Source organism: Podarcis liolepis, assembly GCF_965112155.1.
Source record: "Podarcis liolepis genome assembly, chromosome: 7".
In the NCBI taxonomy this organism is placed as follows: Eukaryota; Metazoa; Chordata; class Lepidosauria; order Squamata; family Lacertidae; genus Podarcis; species Podarcis liolepis.
This window is the reverse complement of record NC_139561.1, coordinates 43,886,413-43,904,616: the sequence shown is the minus strand read 5'-3', so window position 1 is coordinate 43,904,616 and position 18,204 is coordinate 43,886,413. Positions and strand designations below refer to the sequence as shown.

The window sequence follows — 18,204 nt, the reverse complement described above, 5'->3', positions numbered from 1 at the left end:
TAGACACCTGGCTTGCATGCAGAAGGTCTCGAGTTCAATCCCTGGCAGCTCCAGGTAGAACTGGGAAAGATTCCTGTCTGGAATACTTCAAGCCTAAAACCCTGACAATACTGAGATAGATGGACCAGTGGTATAAAGCAACGACCTACATCCCAATGAAGTGCCCCTTCTCTGAACGGAAGTACAGCGCATAAATGGCTTTCGATGGCTTTTAGACAACTTAAAGGAGGATAAGGCAACCAATGGCTACTGACCCTGGTGGCTGTGACCTGCCTCCACTGTTGGAGGCAGCATGCTTCTGAATACCAGTTGCTGGAAACTGCAGGAGGAGAGAGTTGCTGTAGCGCTCAGGTGCAGCTTGTAGGCTTCCCATTGGGGCACCTGGTTGGCCTCTATGAGGATGATGACGGGTATTTAAAATTCCGCAATTCACAATTTCTCCTTTAAAGAACATAAGACATTATTGCTAAATAACACTGTGATTTTTTAAAAATGCATAAAATTAACACTGAAAAACTTTTGCAATAACTAAACTTTGTAAACCTTAAACTGGGCAGGCCACAGGCCGGGTTTTCCTGTTATATACCTGCTGAGATTGACAAGGCATCTGACCTTCACCTGAATCTCATAGCTCTCCTGACAAGTGCTTTGGTCTGTTACAATCCTCTTCTCAATTAAGTAATCAGTTTTAATCTAGAATTTAAATTCTCAAAACTTTCCTATTTGTTAATTCGAGCAAGTAAACTACTGCTCTCACTTCATTACAAACAGTATTTCTACCTGCAACACACTTGCAATTAACCAGCTAGAAGGATTACTGCTAATAGCACCAGTTTTTCTATAACTTGATATTGCTGGATAGTTTTGATGAACTGCAAAAGCATTTTTAGTTTGCTTTCTGTTGCCACCCTGGAACTTTTCTTTATTAGTGCCACTTTGTTTTGTACGATTCCTTGCAAATGAAGGAAAACAACTTTTCTGTTTGTATATGTTGATAATATAATTTTGGTTACTGAGGACAAACAAGATTGTACAAAAACAAGATTGGGTGCAGGCCTGGCCAGGACATAGGCGTCCTGGCTGTGACAAAGGTGACCTGTGTGCTTGCTTGCTTGCTTGCTTGCCTAACAGCTGTTGGAAACTTCAGGGTCCCTGCTCTCCCTTCTTATGGTCTTTGTACTGGACCTGGAGACTCCAATAGAGAGCATTCCATGTCAAGAAGGAGGGCAAGTGGGCCCCCTATCAAATAACAGGGCAGGAGCTACATGGAGCAGGGCCTTTTCACTGGTGGTGCCCATTGTATGCCTCACTCTTCCCAGACCTGCTCTCTTTTGGCCTGTATTTTGGAGCTTTATAATTTAGGAACACCTAGGAAGAACTGGTTGACAAGTCTTATCAATCGCTGACGTGTGAGCGGATTTTATTTGCTGCTATTCTGGGCTTCTGGTTTACATCAGCCAGGATGCCAGAAGGGATACTATTTACCAGCTTTCTCTATTATCTGCACAGCAGAGGGTGTTCAGTCAACAGTGCAAAGGCTGAGCTGAAGCATCCCCTGCTGGTTACCTGCTTTCAGCAATAGGGATCACTGTTTTGTGGCACCCAATTGTTTTCGTAGCACCCAATTGGTCAGATTCTAGAGCTCCCTATTGGTGGCTCTTAGGTAATTCACGAAATACAGAGTCCATTCATAAAACACAGTGTTCATTAATAAATCTCCATTGCTACATATTGGATGTATATTTCAGCAGTTGAATGTACAGGGATATGGCCATGCTGTAGTGTAGTGCTTATGTGACTGTGAATAAAAGGTGGCTGGGCTCATTGTCTCAGGGTTTGGGGGGGGTGACAAAACTGATTTCCAATAAGTGCCTCCCTTCCCTCCCCCCATAACAAGTCCTTGAGTCTCTACTCTGAATAGTGACACCAGGGACCTAGAAGGTGCAGGGCTTGTCAGTCCACCCCCTGCAAGTCTCCTCAGGGCTGACCTTAAGGCAATTGGAGCAATTGGGCCAAATTGGGCCCCGCATGCCGCTCCTAAGGGGTCCCCGCAGCAGGGCAATCTAGATGAATTTTATATAAGATTTTGCAGACTTTGGCTGTGAACTGGGGCCCTACAAAAAAAAAAAATCAAGTTGTGCCCCACTGCTTCAAATTGGGCCTCACTGGCTAGCCCTGAGTCTCATAGTTGCTGGGCCTGAGTTGCCCTGCCCTTGCATGAAGTCTTGGGTTTACAATTTTGGGAGAGGGGAGACTGAGGCACTGGGAAGTGGGCAGGCTGGCAAGGCCCCCTAGATTTAGAGGCCATAGGCTTCAGCCTACTTAGCCTATACATAAATCCAGCACTGACTGCCAGCCCCACTGTGGCTTTGCCCACACCACTACCGTTGCCACCATTGCACCCTTGCCCTCCATGCTACGGCTGTGCCTTCACCGCTGCATTGTGAGGCCAGTGTAGCTGCAAGCAAGGGTGCAGTTGCAGCAACAGGGCCAGAAACAGCACAAGTGCAATGGCAGGGACAGAGTTGAGAATACCCTCCAACATTTCCCAGACATTCAATGAAGCTGAACGTTGGACAGAGAAGAGAAAATCCTTCCTTCATGCAGTGCATACTTAAACTGTGAAACTTGCTTTCTGCAGGAGGCAGTAATGGCCGCCAACTTGGCTAATAAGTTTCTCAAAGGCTACTACTCATCATGGCTTTCTGACTGCTCATTCCCTCATCCCCATGCCTAATCTGCACGGACCTCACCCGCTCGATCTCTATGGCTTCTTCATCCCCATGCCTGATCTCCAATTTCAGATATTGTGATATATCGGAATATTGTGATGTTTAGCTGCTGATATATCACAATGTTGAAAACAAGATATCACTCAACCCTAGTCTGTTTTTTATTATACCTAAAATCCTTTGCTTATTAGGGGCTACCCCACATTTTGTTCAAACAAAATGCTTTGCAGAGGTAATTCCCTAAGAGTTAACAAAATTTTCAAAAGTAGGGGAGCCTGTGGCTTAGCTGTTGAAAAAACTGGGGGTCCTCAGTAATAAGCTAATTGGGAACCACTAACCTAAAGTGAAGCCCCCAAGCAGGAACTGAGTGCAATAACTCTCTCCTCACTTGTGATTCTCACCAATTGTTATTCTAATTGTTGTCTTCTTTTTGCCCTTCAGCCTAGTGCAGTGAGCCTGGTGGCTGCTTCCTTGGTGGTGCTGAAGGGGCAGCTGCCTGCTTTTCAGTTGCAGGAGAGGTCCAGGCAGGACACACCTCTACCATTCCATTGATTTGGAGACTTATAAGTAACATGAATGAGAAGTGAAAGCAAGCAGGGTGGGGGAAAGCAAAAATGCCTTCCTTGTGCATTTCTTTTCTCAAACAAGACCTAAGAGACACCCAATAAAAATCTGCAGACTGTAGAAAACAGACCACTCGTTCAGCAACCAGCCACCTCCTTTGTCCTGCCATGAACTCAATATATGGGCTTCATTTGTCTTGGGTTGCTGACTAGCAGCTTCTGATTCAGGCAACCCAAATCCCACCAGCCAGGAACACAGGAAGAGGCCATATATTTGTCTGTATACCTCTTCACATAGCACATAGTTAAACTAGGGAATTCCCTCCCACAAAATGTACTGTTGGCCCCCAACTAGGAAGGCTTTAAAAGGGGATTATTCATGGAGGGTAAGGCTAGCAATGACTACCAGCCATGATGGGTATGTTCCATTGTTGGAGACTGGACGCCTTTGATTACTAGTTGCTGGTATTCACAAGTGTTGTGCTCAAGTCCTGCTTGCAAGCTTCTCCCTGGGGCATCTGGTTGGCCACTGTGAGAACAGGATGGTTGACTAGATAGGCCTTGTCCTGATCTAGCTGCAGGGCTCTCCTTGTTTTCTTATCTAGACTAGATATTTCTCCTCTGACTGGCAGGGTTGCTACTCAAGAGCCTTGTAACTTGAGACACTAGGCAGGGATTGAACCTGGGACCTCTTGCATGCAAAACAGGTGCTCTGTCACACTGAGCTGTGGTCTATAACTCCCTTTCCCCCTCTTCCTGTATTGTGCTGAATATTTGTAGAATGAGATTGCAGTGCAAAACTGTTCTCTGTAATCTCCCATGAAGGTCACTTATTGCCAGACAGCAGAAGCCTGATTGTGCGATACCAGCCGCCTTAATAGCTGCTTCCAACATTACCTTTTTCGCTTGTCATTTTTCAAAAGTGTGTAGGGAGGTGACTAGGCATAACCCACCTTTGTAAGCACAGGAATCATCCAATGAAGGTATGAAGCAGGCGTTAGGTAGACCTTCTCTGGAGTTTGTGAACAGGGTACTTGGATCGGTTCTAATCAGTTTCATTTGTCATCTACCGTGCAGTCAATGCAGATTCCTCCAGCAAAGCTCTTGAAGGAAAGTTCCTGGAAGCTGGTTTGCAAAATGAAATATTAGCATATTGCTCTTTGCAAGGAGCTCATCTGTGCTGTTGAAAAGAGATCTAGCAATTCATGGCTGCACAAAGTTCACTTCACAAACTGACTTCTCAGGAAGCCCTTGACTGTGATGGTTTAAAGCAGGGCCAGCCCAACACATTTTGGCACCTGAGGCAGACCCCAAAATGGTGTTCCTCTCCCCACCAGGGAAGGATGGAGTCAGGGAAAATCTACATCAGGAACAAGGGTGAGGAAGAAAGAAAGATTGACATTGGGATCTGCTGCCCCTGTGGACGCTGCTACTTAGAGTGGTTGCCTCACCTTGCCTCATGGGTGAGTCAGCCCTGGTTTAAAGATAAAACATCAAATTAAGAAAAGTTAGTCCAATTGTATATTTTTCATACATGTATGCAGATTGCAGAGTTCAACTTTTTGGTACAGAATTCTGAGTGCAGAATGCAATGCCCTCTTTCTGCTAGTGGTTTAGAAGGCTTTGGGGAACATGATGTGCCTGCTACCTCTATTCCAGGCTTCCCACTGCACTCCCACTGCACTCCCACTGCCCAGCGCCACACCATGTCTTCCTGTGTTCTTGCACCTGTCTGCATTAATTTCTTTTCTCAGGTTGCCAACTCAGAATTCCAGATACACCCAAGTTCAGTCAGTGCCTGACTGATCCCCCAATACCTACTGTTTTGAGAGTGCAACAAGGGCTCACAATTTTTCTAACACCTTGAAAAGTCAGGGGTTGGAGTTTGTAGATTTCACAAAGACCTTCCGCCACCTTTCCCCCACCCGCTGTTTAAAACACGGTTCTGGGGTACTTCCAGTTGTAGAGCATTTGGCTTTACATTCAGAAGGTTCCGGATTCAGTCCCCAGCATCTCCAGAGAGAGACCCACATTTGAAACCCTGAAGAGCCGATGCCAGTCAGTGTAGACAATATTAGGCTAGATCAGGGGTCTGCAACCTTTAAGACAAAAAGAGCCACTTGGACCCGTTTCTGAAGGGAAAAAAAAACTGGGAGCCGAAAAACCATTGCGACATTTAAAACAAATATATCTCCGGAGCCGCAATCTGACAGCGGGCGGGAAGGTGACGTCGGGGCGGTGCGTGACTAACGCACGCACCGCCCCCATGCGACGTCACAGCCAGTACAGCACCCGCCACAGTGGGGAGTGTCGGGGCGCACAATGCGCCTCCTCCCCTCGCTAGTATCCGCCCCGGAGCCGCGGCAAAGGTGTAAAAGAGCCACATGCGGCTCCGGAGCCGCGGGTTGCAGACCCCTGGGCTAGATGGTCCAATGGTTTGATCTATATAAGGCAGCTTCCTATGTCCCTTTGCCAACCATTCCATTACAGTGTTTTAATGGGTCTGTGTAGGACGCAGCATAGAGGCCGTGTGGTCTCTGGGCCCTAGCACACAATGACCCAGTGGAGGTTTCAGCGGAAGAACCTTCCCTCAAATGAGCTGAGTTCCAAACAATTCTTCATTATCTCGTTTTCCTGTCCTTCAGAGCTGCAAATCGCTTTGGCTCTAAATGGTTGAGGATGATGAGTCATATTGCAAGATGGGGTTTGGCGTTTTTAATGATGCTCTCCGGGGTTTTACGCCCCCTCCCTTAATAGTGACTTCCTGGGAAATCTGATACAGATTTTGCATCTTTGTTATCATAAATGAAACAAAGGAATTTTCTTGTGTCGGTACGGGTGGGGGTGGGGGATAGTGAAACAAAACAGCCTCCTTCTTCCAACTTCCTCTTGGACTGAAGAACTGGGCTGGTGTTCATGAGCATCTCAGTCTGATTCTCATCTCTCCACCCACCCAAACCATTTGGGTCCTACAACACTGGAGGTCTTCTGGGAATGTTTGGTAAGATTTTTCCCTTATTGAACTCTGCAGGCTCTATCAGGCCTTCCAACATTTTACAAATGAATCGCCGAGCCATAAAAGTTGAAGCGGGCTTTGGAGGTCATCTTGACCAACCCGTTGCTCAGGGCAGAACCCGCAATCTCAGCGGCAACAGAGAACAGAGTCTGCTCCATCCTTTGTGAGAGGAAAGCTTGCTTTGCAATGCAAACTGTAGTGATGTAGTGAGAGGGGCTCTACCTGGATTCTGAAGTGACCTCAACAGAGGGCAAAGAGTTACCGTAAATTCCCCAACCTCTACAATGAGGACTGATATGCTGTGTGTGTGTGTGTGTGTGTGTGTGTGTGTGTGTGAGAGAGAGAGAGAGAGAGAGAGAGAGAGAGAGAGAGAGAGAGAATAACCTAGCTTTCAAGGGCAAAACTCTGCACAATTAAGGCCACATGTAATTTGGCTCTAAGACTGTATACATATTCTCCCTTTCATTCTGCATCAAGCATTCCCACCACTGGCTTAGAAAGTAATGTATACATGGTGTTAGCCGCAATCCATATCTATCCTATATCTTTCCTGATGTTTCTTGCAGAAGTCTGAAAGCTTTGGTTGAGATTCTGCCTTTTTCCTGACTCCCAGATATCCCACTGATATGACCTCTGTTGGTTTTCTGCAGATTGAAAAAGCATTGTGTCATTAAAGGTTTTTTTATTTTTTGGTGGAGGGAATTAGGGCAATGGTAAAATGTCCCTTTGGAAAAGGAGTGTTTTCTTCCAGCTGTTTTTGAGTGGCAGATTTATTAAGCCCCCCTCTCCATTGCAAATAGCAATAGCATCTTCCTTTGTCACACCCCCAGGGGTCAACAGGCATTTAATTGCCAGCCTGTCAACCTGTCCTATTTAATGAGCACCCTTCTGACTCATGTGCAGGTTTAAAAGCATATTTTGTCAAAGATGTAGTGGTAGATTTTGAAGTGCAGAAGCTCATCATGACAGCTCCATAGCAACACACTCCAAAGGAGCGTCCAAAAACTCTACCAGCTGTGTTGCTCCATTATTACACACATCCATGCAATCCTTAAAGAGCATCAGTACATATAATCCCCAGTTTTTTAGGATCAGCATGGCTGCAATCCCGTGCATAGTAAACTGCTTTGGCTGTAACTTCTGATTGCATAGAGTCAGGGTACAAAACTCACCACGTTTTAAGCAAAGATCTTCTGCCAGTTGAAATCCAATCTGTAGCTTTTAATTAGAAATGTGAACAATTTTGCAAAGAAGTGTTTCCATTTCAACTGCTAGCATGGGGTAGGAACCCCATCAAAGAAAAGGAAAGAAGTAGCCACCCCCTGCTTGGTTGTTTGGCTCCTTCCCTGACTTCCTCTGTGCTAATCTGTCATGAATAGTACCTAGTAAAAAGTGAAAGCCTTACCATCACCTCATTCATTTGCCAGGGGACTGGAAGAGGTGTCGGTCAATTAGTGTGACACTGGGAGATAGCACTTTACAAAAAAAGTTTCAGAGTTGCACACCTCTGCCTTCCCCTCCCCTCCTCTATATTACTTGGTGACAGATTAGGTTGTGTTGTTCTGGGGGTCTCTCACTTGGGCCTTGAGGAAATCCCTCCAAGGGCCATGGGATATAAGGTAGCACAGTACTTGATTCACCTTTTCAGCAGCGAAGGGAAGCCAGCAGTCCTCTAATGGGGAAAGAAGCCTGCTCAGATCCACCCTTGCCAGCTGACCCTGAGCTAGTTGACTGCAGACCAATAAATCACTCATATTTGTGCTCCCCCCTAAACAAAATCCTCCTTTTTTTCTTTTTTAGCAGCAACAAAGCCTTGAACTGTACTTCAAAGTTGGGTTTTCGGAGAGAGTTGCATACCTTTTTAAAAATAGCTTCCACCCATTGCCAAGTGCTAAATGAGTTGCAGGGAGATGAGGAGGGGGTGAGGGAAGATGAGTTCTTTCACATGGCGTTTTAATACAACCAGTCTGGAAGGGGGCTGTGTCACAGTCTTTCTTTTTCTGTAACCTAAAGCTTAGAAAGTTAATGTTTAGGTGCCCCATCCCACATATAAAGAAAATTCTACAAATGTACTGATTTTGTCATTTCCATGCCATGGAAACATATGGTGGCGGTGGCTGATGGGGTGCCATCAATTGAAACTAAGCCAACTAACCTATTGCAGCCCTTTGATGTGCAGCTTGTGAATCTGGCTCTGACTTTACCTTTTGCAGCCACACACAGAGAGGTGCTTGTTGAGTAGGAAAGCTACAGAGTAGTCTATTATAGGAAGTACATAACTTGTATAGAAAAAGGTTCCTAGTTCTCACCTAACTGATCTAGAGAAGGCAAAGGCACCAATGCTTGCTCCTTTGTTCTCAGAGGGCAGATCCAAGGTGACCTCTCATCTTGAGGTCTGGGAGAAAAGTGTGAGGAGGAGCACCTATGCATGCCTTGCTGCTAAGTTCCTTAAAGGAAAAAGGAGTGCTGTTGGACACACTCTCTCTCATGTCCAGGGTGGGGCAGGTTACCAACAGAAGTGAATACTTCTGGCTTTGAATAAGGGCCTTCAAAACCAACACCGGCAAATTGCTATCTGCCCTCAGTGGAGCTTGGCTCCCGAGGAAGAGGGAGACTGCATTTAAGTCTGGGAACAGCTCTCCCAGCCTGCCGTCTGCTTTTCTTGGAAGGCTATGCTGTACTTATGTAGGCTAGTATGTTGAATAGTAATTAGAATCTCATCCTGGGCTCTCGGCGGATGGCTTTTCCATCTGAGATGTTGACAACATGGACGAATGAGCTACCTATGCCCCTTGCAGCCAGAAGCTTTCCAAACAAGAGCAAGAACAAGCCGGATCTCCTGGGGGTGCAGATGACTCTTAAAGGGCTGGTCTGGGCATGTGGGTGCATCGCCTGGCTTCCCATCACTAGGGTTCTCAGCATTTGATGACTTGTATCTGATGGTATAGCTTGTGCATCAATGGGGAAGGGCCATAGTTCACTGCCTTACATGGAGAAGATCCCAGGTTCAGTCCTGTCAATCAGGTAACATCCCTCTCTGAACCCTGGAGAGTTGCTGCCACTGGTCTTCATTGCAAGCAATTCTGTGCTTCATGGACCATTGGTCTGACTTGGGTATAAGGCGGCATCTCCTAAATTCCTAGAAAAGTCCAGGCAGGATCTGCAAAGGAGATGATCACATAATGCATGGCAGTGGGAGGGCTGTAGCTTAGGAGGAAGGGCCATAGGTCAGTGGCTGAATATCTGCTTTGCATGCAAATGGTCCCCAGATCAATCTCCAGCATCTCCAGGCAGGGCTGAAATCCTGGGAGAGATGCTGCCAGTCAGGGCAGGCAGTTACTGAACCAGTTGTCCTAAGTTGTCCTGATTTGGTACAAAACAGATGAGATTATTTCCTTTTTTCAATTTCCATTGTCTCAAAGGTTTGCTCTGCCTTGTGTTCCCTGTACTCATGAAGTAACTAGGAGGATTTCTTTTCATGAATTGTAGAGTGCACAGCTCTCTGTTCGTGGACATATTTGTTCTCTGCTGTATTACTGATACATTAATAAAAACTGCAAAGAGAGAGAAAGAGACAAACAGTCTCAATGGGATTGAGCATACGATTGTATAAGAATTATATTTTGTGTGGTGTTTTATGAATATGTACACACTACAGTCATACCTCGGGTTACAGACACTTCAGGTTGCATTTTTTCGGGTTACAGACCACTGAAACCCGGAAGTCCTGGAATGGGTTACTTCCAGGTTTTGGTGGTCGCGCAAGCGCAGAAGCGCTAAATTGTGCTTTGTGTGTGCGCAGAAGCGCCAAATCGCAACCCACGTGTGCACAGACACGCCGTTGTGGGTTTCGAATGTGCATCCCACACAGATCACATTTGCAACCCAAGCGTCCACTGTATCCTGCACTTTAGTAAAGCAGCACAGAATCACGTTGTTCTTGCTTTTTCCTTTGTTGTTCGATCACTGTGCACAACTGTGCATGTGTAAAACCATGCATCTGTAAACACCACACAAAAAGGACCTTGGTGCAGTTGTGTATATCATTACCTTAAGATTCCGGGCTGCAACACCTTGAGCAAGTTGTGTGTCTGGTATGTGCAGAACTGAGCGTGGATTAGTGGAGGACCTAGGGGCAAAAAGGTCTCCCTTGGCATGCCGGAAGTCTCCAGTCCTGCACGGTTAGTGTAGTGGCTATTCAGAAGTGTACTATACCCACCATCCGTATATTTGTGGACTAGCTCAGAACCAGCTCTGTACCCACTCTAGAAACACATCTGACTCAGGTCTGTAATCTGTTTGAGAGGGAAATCTAGTGGATCCATCTGCCTCCTTTTAACAAGAACAGAGACCCCGTTTTCATGCTGCTTGCTGCTAGTGCAAGTTGCTATTCTTCAGGACCTCATTTCCTCCCAGGGGTCTTAGCAGTGTAATCTTTCCCCTAGTCCACATGTAAGACCATGTAATATGCTCCCTAATATTAGAGACACAGCTGCCACTGAGGCATATTTTGAACTGAGTGCTAACATACTGGAGGCAGTAGCCTTTTTACGTTGTGGCATCTTTAAGCAAAAAAATGAAAGTCCCCTTGGTGTTTAAATTAGAGGAGGGCAGGGTAACTGCAGAATAAATGAATACAGCAAGCAGACGTTAGAACATAGCCTCTGTTGTTATGTAATATTGGGGTACAGGGCTTGGGTCCTGCTCCTGGGTAATAGAATTGGTAGGTGTTACAGAAGTACGCCCCATTGTTCATTTGTGAACTGTCACAGTGTCTGCACATCTGTTTTCACATGCAGAAGCTCAACATCAATCAGCTAGGATGACCACTTATGCATTGCTAGGAAAGTGGAAAGGTATCAACCCCCCCCCCCAAAGAAAAGAGGGCACAGATTTGCATAAAAAGTGTGTGTGTGTGTGTGTGTGTGTGTGAGAGAGAGAGAGAGAGAGAGAGAGAGAGAGAGAGAGAGAGTGCAGATGTACAGAGGCAAATTTAGAAATAACGACTATAGTTTAAATAGGAATACAGGACATCTCACTGTACTTGAGGTTATTGAGGTTATTCTGGGACTGGGTGACCGGCTCTGCCAGCTCAGTCTGCTGGCCAGGTGTCGCTAACTGTTGATGTGCAACTTCAGCCTCTGATGGTCTGTCTTCTTAGGGATTTCTAAACCAGACTTGGATCACAGTCCTCTTCAAATACAGGACTCCTTTACACAGAGGGCTTTCTATAGTGAAGTAGGCTGCAGAAAAAAGAGCAGCATTTTCGGTGGTAAGCTCTAATCATAGAATCATATAATTATAGGGTGAAGAGGGACACCAACAGTCATCTAGTCTAACCCCACAATGCAGGAATCAAACATCAGTACTTCTGAGTTCCACCCACAGGACAGAGGGCCACGCAGCTGGCTGAATTTCAGGTGTTAACCTCAGAATGTGCTGATGAAAAAAGCAGTTCTGCCATTGGGGCCATGTGAGTGTAGGAGGAATCAAGGAAGAGCTGGGCACAGGAAAACTCACCGTGCCATTTTGACGTGCACAAACAACTGCTTCTCCCCACCCGCCATACTGAAGGGGTGACGCCCTGGCCTGTATCTGTCATCGTCATCCTCTCACACTTTCTCTCTCACTCTCCAAAGGTCCCCCTTTGCAAGCCCACAGGCTGAGGCAGGATGCCCAGATGGAATGGATTAAACATCTGCTCTGCTGTAGCCTCTGATTAAGACAGTGTGCTGATGGGGGGCTGCGGAGCTGGAGGAGAAGACAGTAGCTTGATGATCAAAACAGCAAGGCAGGCATCTTGGGGTGGAAGAAGGCAGCTGCTACAATGACCAGGTTTGCCATCGCTTGAAAACCAAACTCCTGGTGCCAGCGTGCAAGGCATGTGGGCAGAATGTGTAGCTTTGGGGCAGGGAAACTTTGTAATTTTGATTGGTCTAGGATAAGGGTGAGGGAGAGATTTGATTCAGTTCACATTTAAAGGTGAAGCCAACCACATGTGCACTTTCCGCAACAATACATGAACCAAAATACAGTCATTCCTGGAATTTTGCGCTTCTCCAGATTTGGCAATGCAGTTCTGCAGCCAAGTAATATCTGCATTAAACTGTATATATTCCCAGAATTAAATTGCAGAAGTCCATTAAATGTATATACAGTGGTACCTTGGGTTACATACACTTCAGGTTACATACGCTTCAGGTTACAGACTCCGCTAACCCAGAAATAGTACCTCGGGTTAAGAACTTTGCTTCAGGATGAGAACAAAAATTGTGCTCCAGCAGTGCGGCGGCAGCAGGAGGTCCCATTAGCTAAAGTGGTGCTTCAGGTTAAGAACAGTTTCAGGTTGAGAACGGCCCTCCGGAACGAATTAAGTACTTAACCCGAGGTACCACTGTATTAGGAAAAATGCACGCTAAGATTTAATGAATTTTCACAATGGGTTTTTTAAAAAAAAACAACACAAAAACACAAACTGCTATGGGGATTTGGAGAACTAAACTTAAGATTGGCAAAATGAGAAACTGAGAGAAACCAAAATTCTCCTAACACTGTATGCACATTTTTATATGCAATTGTGCCTAACAAACACATTTTGTAAAGCAATGTCACCAAAAGTAAGCCACTTTTGTATGTTATTTTCTTATCCATTTTTGTATGCATTACTTTGCTGTAGAATGGCACTTCAGAGAAGTGTGAAATTTTGAAAAAGGGCTGTGTTTCAGTTGGCGCATTGTGTCAGAAAGTTTGAATTATGAAGGTCCTCCTTTAAATGTGAAGTGAATCAAATGTCTCCCCTTCCCTATGCATGAAACAGCCATCTCCTTCTGCCTCATAGTAGGAGAGGCCTCTTCCTTTCCATCTCCCCCACCCTCCCGGATGAATACTTTTATGTCTCTGTACTATTTCCGACTCACTCCATCACACTTTTTGGAGGGGAAGCTCCAAAGCCCTGAATGTTCTTTTGTCTTTCCTTTTAGGGAAGGTGCACTGGTCATTTGGGTTTTTCTTTGCTGCATCCACCTGACTGCAAGGGCAAGAGCCTGATGTATGTATGTATGTCATCTGAGCCAACTTGCAGTGCCTAACTGTGGCCAGCAGGGGATGTCTGCAGTGGTCCAGCAACCCTTGATGAAGCCCAGTAATAAGTGCAATATATACCAATGGCATCCTGTCTTTTTGAAAAATCCTTTTCTTTTTTCTTTTTGAATAGGTGATACAAAACTCACTTTTATTGTCATAGATCTGTAATTCCCTGAAGGTCATGTCCTTTTGTGATTCAGTGCTAAAAAACATTGCAGCATTTCTCTTAGCGGGTATTTTTGCAAGGAGCGAGTTAGATTCTGATTGTACGTTAGCGTTTCTCTGTCAGTTGCTGGTCAGGTCTTGCATTACTAATGGAGGTCAAAGAAAGTTCAGGAAGGGTGGAGAACCTGGGATTCTTTTCTGTTTTACCTGGTGAAGAGTCTTATGTGACTCACAAATGTATGTATTCATATTGCAACAGAAAGAAATATATAAGGTATCACCACAGCCATTTTGCATTGATTAGTTTGAACAGTGGCAAAACTAACAAATCTTGTCTGAACAGACTGCTTTCCTCCATTTACATGCCTGAAATTTAGCCACCTTAGCATTCTGCCTGACAAAGACTTCTGTGTAACTCAAAAGCTTGCAATGATCAGTCTACCTAATGAGAGATGCCACCTTCCTCCTCTTTCTTCCAAGGAGCTCAGGATAGTGTACCCAGCTCTTCCCCAACTCATTTTATCCTCTCCATTTCAACCCCAGTGGGCTTTGTGATAAAGCAGAGATTGAATCTGGGTCTCGGTCCCAGTCTCACATTCCAACTTCCACACTATGGATTTAAGGGGGTTTTCTTTCAGTTTTGGGATCTAATAACAGACAGCTGTTAATTTATAGCCTATGAGTGCACTTTTCATATATCTTCTGTCTCCCCTGCCTCCTTAATAATGCATATTTTAATCAGCGTCTTGTCGCCGCTGCTCATGTCTCTTTATGTTGATTTGGTGGTTTCCTTGCGCTGACCTTCCGAAGCGTAGCGGCTGAGATTTTAATAAGACCAAGCAAATTATAGATGTCAAACGGTGGGAATTGGTTAAAATATTAGCCCTTTGCTTCCATGGAATTGCTTTTATGCTGTAGACAAGGTCTCTGTGGGGCTATAATAACTTGGTTCTCAGGACTTTGCTTCTCTCCAGACTCTGCTCTGCAAGTTTTCTCTACTTGCCAGCAGGTTCCAGTGGGGGAAAGTTGACCTGCCTTGCACCTACTGCTCATCTTTTGTGGCAGAAGCCCAAGGCCAAAAGGCTCTGTGTCTGGGGGCCCTTTGTCAAAAGCCTGATCTCAAGGGAAGCTTGCATTTCTCGTTTGCATTGTACCCATGTTGAATCAGAAGCAAAGGTCAAATTTGAACCCAGGTCTCGCCAGTCCAGATCCAACGATGCTGGTCTTCCACGGGTGGATCATTGCCTGACTTAAGGTGGGCCAGGCTCTGGTAGGAACACCAGTTTCTTTTTTGTTTGTTGGTATGTTTTTAAAAAGAAGCCTCAACATGGAGAAAATTGAATGCAAAAGAGAGAGAGAAAGGAAGAGGACTGGACACCAAACTCCTTTACTAAAAAGAGTTTCAGCAGGAGTATGGCAAGCAGCGTCAATTAACTTGTAGAACTCATTGCCACAGGAGGTGCTGTTGTATTTTTTAAAGGGTTAGGCATATGCTTGGAAAAGGATAGTCAAGTCAAGTCATTACTTGATCGAATGATTTATATGATCATTCAGTTTCCAGATGGGTTCCAGACATGCTCATCTTTTTTAGCAAACATGACAAGTGTCTTGTCACACCTAAAAGATTGTTAGTTGTCACCATTGCTAGTGCTGCTAAGAGTAGAGCCTTTGAAGCTAATGAGCATGAATGGCTTAGGTTCGTTAATTTCAGTGGGTTTACTCTGATTAGAGCATTCTTTGATACAACTGTGACATACTTATTACAGCAAATGTCTTTGTGGACAACAGTCCTCTTCGTCAGATGCATGGTGTGAGATCCTCAGTTGTGTTGGCTATGTATATAGATAGGTTTTTGCGGGGTGAGGGAAGAGACTGTAAACAGTGATATCAGAGGGCCTTCTTGGTAGCTGCCCCCAGACTTGGGAATTTGGGAACTCCTTGTGAGGCTCGACAACTCCCTCCTTCATTGTCCTTCCACTGGCAGGGGAAAACTGTCTTCTTCCAACAGGCTTTATGTAATTAACAGTGACCATTAAAAAGCACACCAATTGTTGGTAACGCAGATTAAGGTACGTTTAAACTGGTGATGAAAAATTCAAACGTGTCAGCAGATACCCATATTGAAGTCATGTCAGGTGTTCAACTCAGGTTGCAGTCTTGTAGGTCAAACTGTTGAATGCCTGCCTGCATGAGCTTCTTGTCCTCCACCCTGGTCCTCTGAAAGTTGCATCTTCCTACCTCTGGTATCTTGCCTTGCAGTTTTAAAGACATTCTTTGAGCAATCTTCTAACTTGTAACTCCCTGGGGGAAACTCTGTGGAAAGGTCAAGTATTTATTTTGGATTATTTCATTGCAAATGCCCCTGCTAGCTTGGGCCGGCAAAACTTCTCTACTTTTTCTTCTTCCCCTGAGAGATTACCAATTTACCCTTGTCACTGAACATTAGCATTTGCTTTGTCAGCCCTATCATCTCACCAAGCTGACAGTTCATTAGAGCCTCCCCCCCCCCCCCAGCAGCCTGCCTGGTCCTGCTGTTCATTTGCTGCTGGGACTTGGGAATGGGGCAAGGAGAGACTTAGGAACAGCTTTTGCTGGCAAGGTGGAATGGCATGTCCAAAAATCCTTTTCAGTAGCGGCTCCTTGCAATCGGAAACATCTGTTTAAAAGGCAGCCGGTGATAGCTTTTAGGCTAACGAAAACGAAAGGCTCCCTAGGTAACCGCTCTGTATGCAGTTATCATTCCTACAGCATCTAATGTGAAACATGAATTATGTGCGAGCGTCTGATTATTGGCATTTCTCGTGGGCTCCTGTCAGGCAGTTCCTTTACTTGGATATACAGAAGGCTCATTCAATTACGGAACCGCCTCCCCAGGGTGATCTCCACAGTAGCCCTGCTTGAAGGAATCCATGCCTTCCCTTAAGCTCCTGAGTTCAACCCTGTGTCCCCCCCCCCACTTCACCCCCAACCATTGTCAGCTTTGATTTGCAGCAAGATTCCTGGCATCTGTTTTTCATATGAGGTATTTTGAATACGGAGAGCCTGCTCTCCCTGCTGCTGCCACTGCTGCTACTGCCCAGACCTATTCAACTGGGCAGTTGGAACAGGGCTGGCACCAAAGTTAGGGATAGCCAGGCATCTGCCAAGGGGCTACACCCCAGCTCCAACAGTCTGTCCATCCACCCCCCTGATTTTCACCATAGCAGCCTGCTGGCTTCTTCATCCACCTCTCACCTTGGCTCAGATAAGGATGGTGGGAAGAAGGAGCAAAGTGCCTATGTCCACTTTGGTTGAAATGTCTCTGCCTAAGCCAGGACCCTGATGGGGATGCAAATCAACCCTTGACAGCCTTCATAACTGATTTGTCCAGATCAGCTGAGGGTGGGGTGTGTGTGTGTGTGTGTGTGTGTGTGTGTGTGTGTGTAAGAGTGTGGGGTGACCAGAGTCACCACTAGCATGTGACCTCTGGAAGGTTTGAATGTGGCCAGGGAAAAAAAGCTAATCACCTCTGGACTATGGCTCCAAAGGCAACAGTATATGGTAAAAAATTAAGAAAGGGGTCCCCAAATGCATGTTTGGGTTAAAGGTGGTCCGTTTATTTGAAAAGGTTGAAGACTACTGTTCTGTCTAATATACCATGAATATATTAGACAGTGTCCATTCTGACCTGTATTTACAATCACAACCAGCACTGTTTCCATTCTGCTGCAGTTCAGTTTCCACCAAATTCTACTACATTTCACTGTCTGTTAAAAACAACAACAATGGTGTGAATGAATACCAATATTTGCTGGACCAATTTTCATTCCTGACCACAGACAAACACCCAAACTGCAGCAATTTCCACTTTCTTTTCTGTTTGGGTTGGAATTCTCTGACATCCCTATTCATCAGCTTGCTATATCGAGTTCATCAGCAGAGGCTTGTGTCTGTGCACCTGCCTGAATGCGCCTTGCATCTTTGGGGTTTCCCAAAATTGGCAGTTATGCAATGCCTTTGCTATCACAGCTGTTAAAAACTGCTGGAGAGAGAACAAGCCAGAGAGGAAAAAACAGTGACTGCCCCAGCAGGAAAGATTTGCTTCTTTGGGGGGGATCCCTGTTTTTTGACACTTTAATTAGTGGCCTGATCCATGTGGCTGCAGCATTGTGAGACTGACTTCCTTGCAAAGCACTGGATAAGTAATACTGGCTCTGCCTATGGAGCAAGCGTCCAATTTGTCATTTGTTATTAAAGGTCAGATTCCTTGAGGAAGCCTCTCCTGCGCTGAGGCCCTCTTAAGTGAGGCAGGAGTCTACATTATCCTGATGATAATTTGCAGTTGAGAGTAGATTTCCCTTGCGCGTGCAGAACCAATTTCTTCAGATCTTTTCCAACCAGGGCAAAATGCTCAGAATACAGAAAGCTTCTCCAGTCTGATCCCAACCATATAACCAGATTAAGTGGAGAGGCTTCTGGGAGTACATTCAATACGCCCTACCTTCACTCCCCTTTTTTTGGAGAACCAGGCTGAGCCGAGGGCCAACGGAGGTAGTGGTGCAAGAAGCTCTGTTGACAGTGCTGCTCTGTTTCCTCTTCAATATGGGAGGTGTCTTCTCATGGTTATCTGAGAAACAGAGACCGTTTTTGTTCTCCTTATGATGGT

The 18,204-nt window shown here is 45.5% G+C and overlaps 1 protein-coding gene across 8 annotated transcripts in view; it reads left to right on the top strand.

The window, feature by feature from the left end:
- Positions 1–18,204, top strand: part of ZNF469 (zinc finger protein 469) — a 276,095-nt gene that overhangs the window by 211,240 nt on the left and 46,651 nt on the right. The gene's annotated exons all lie outside the window — the stretch shown is intronic.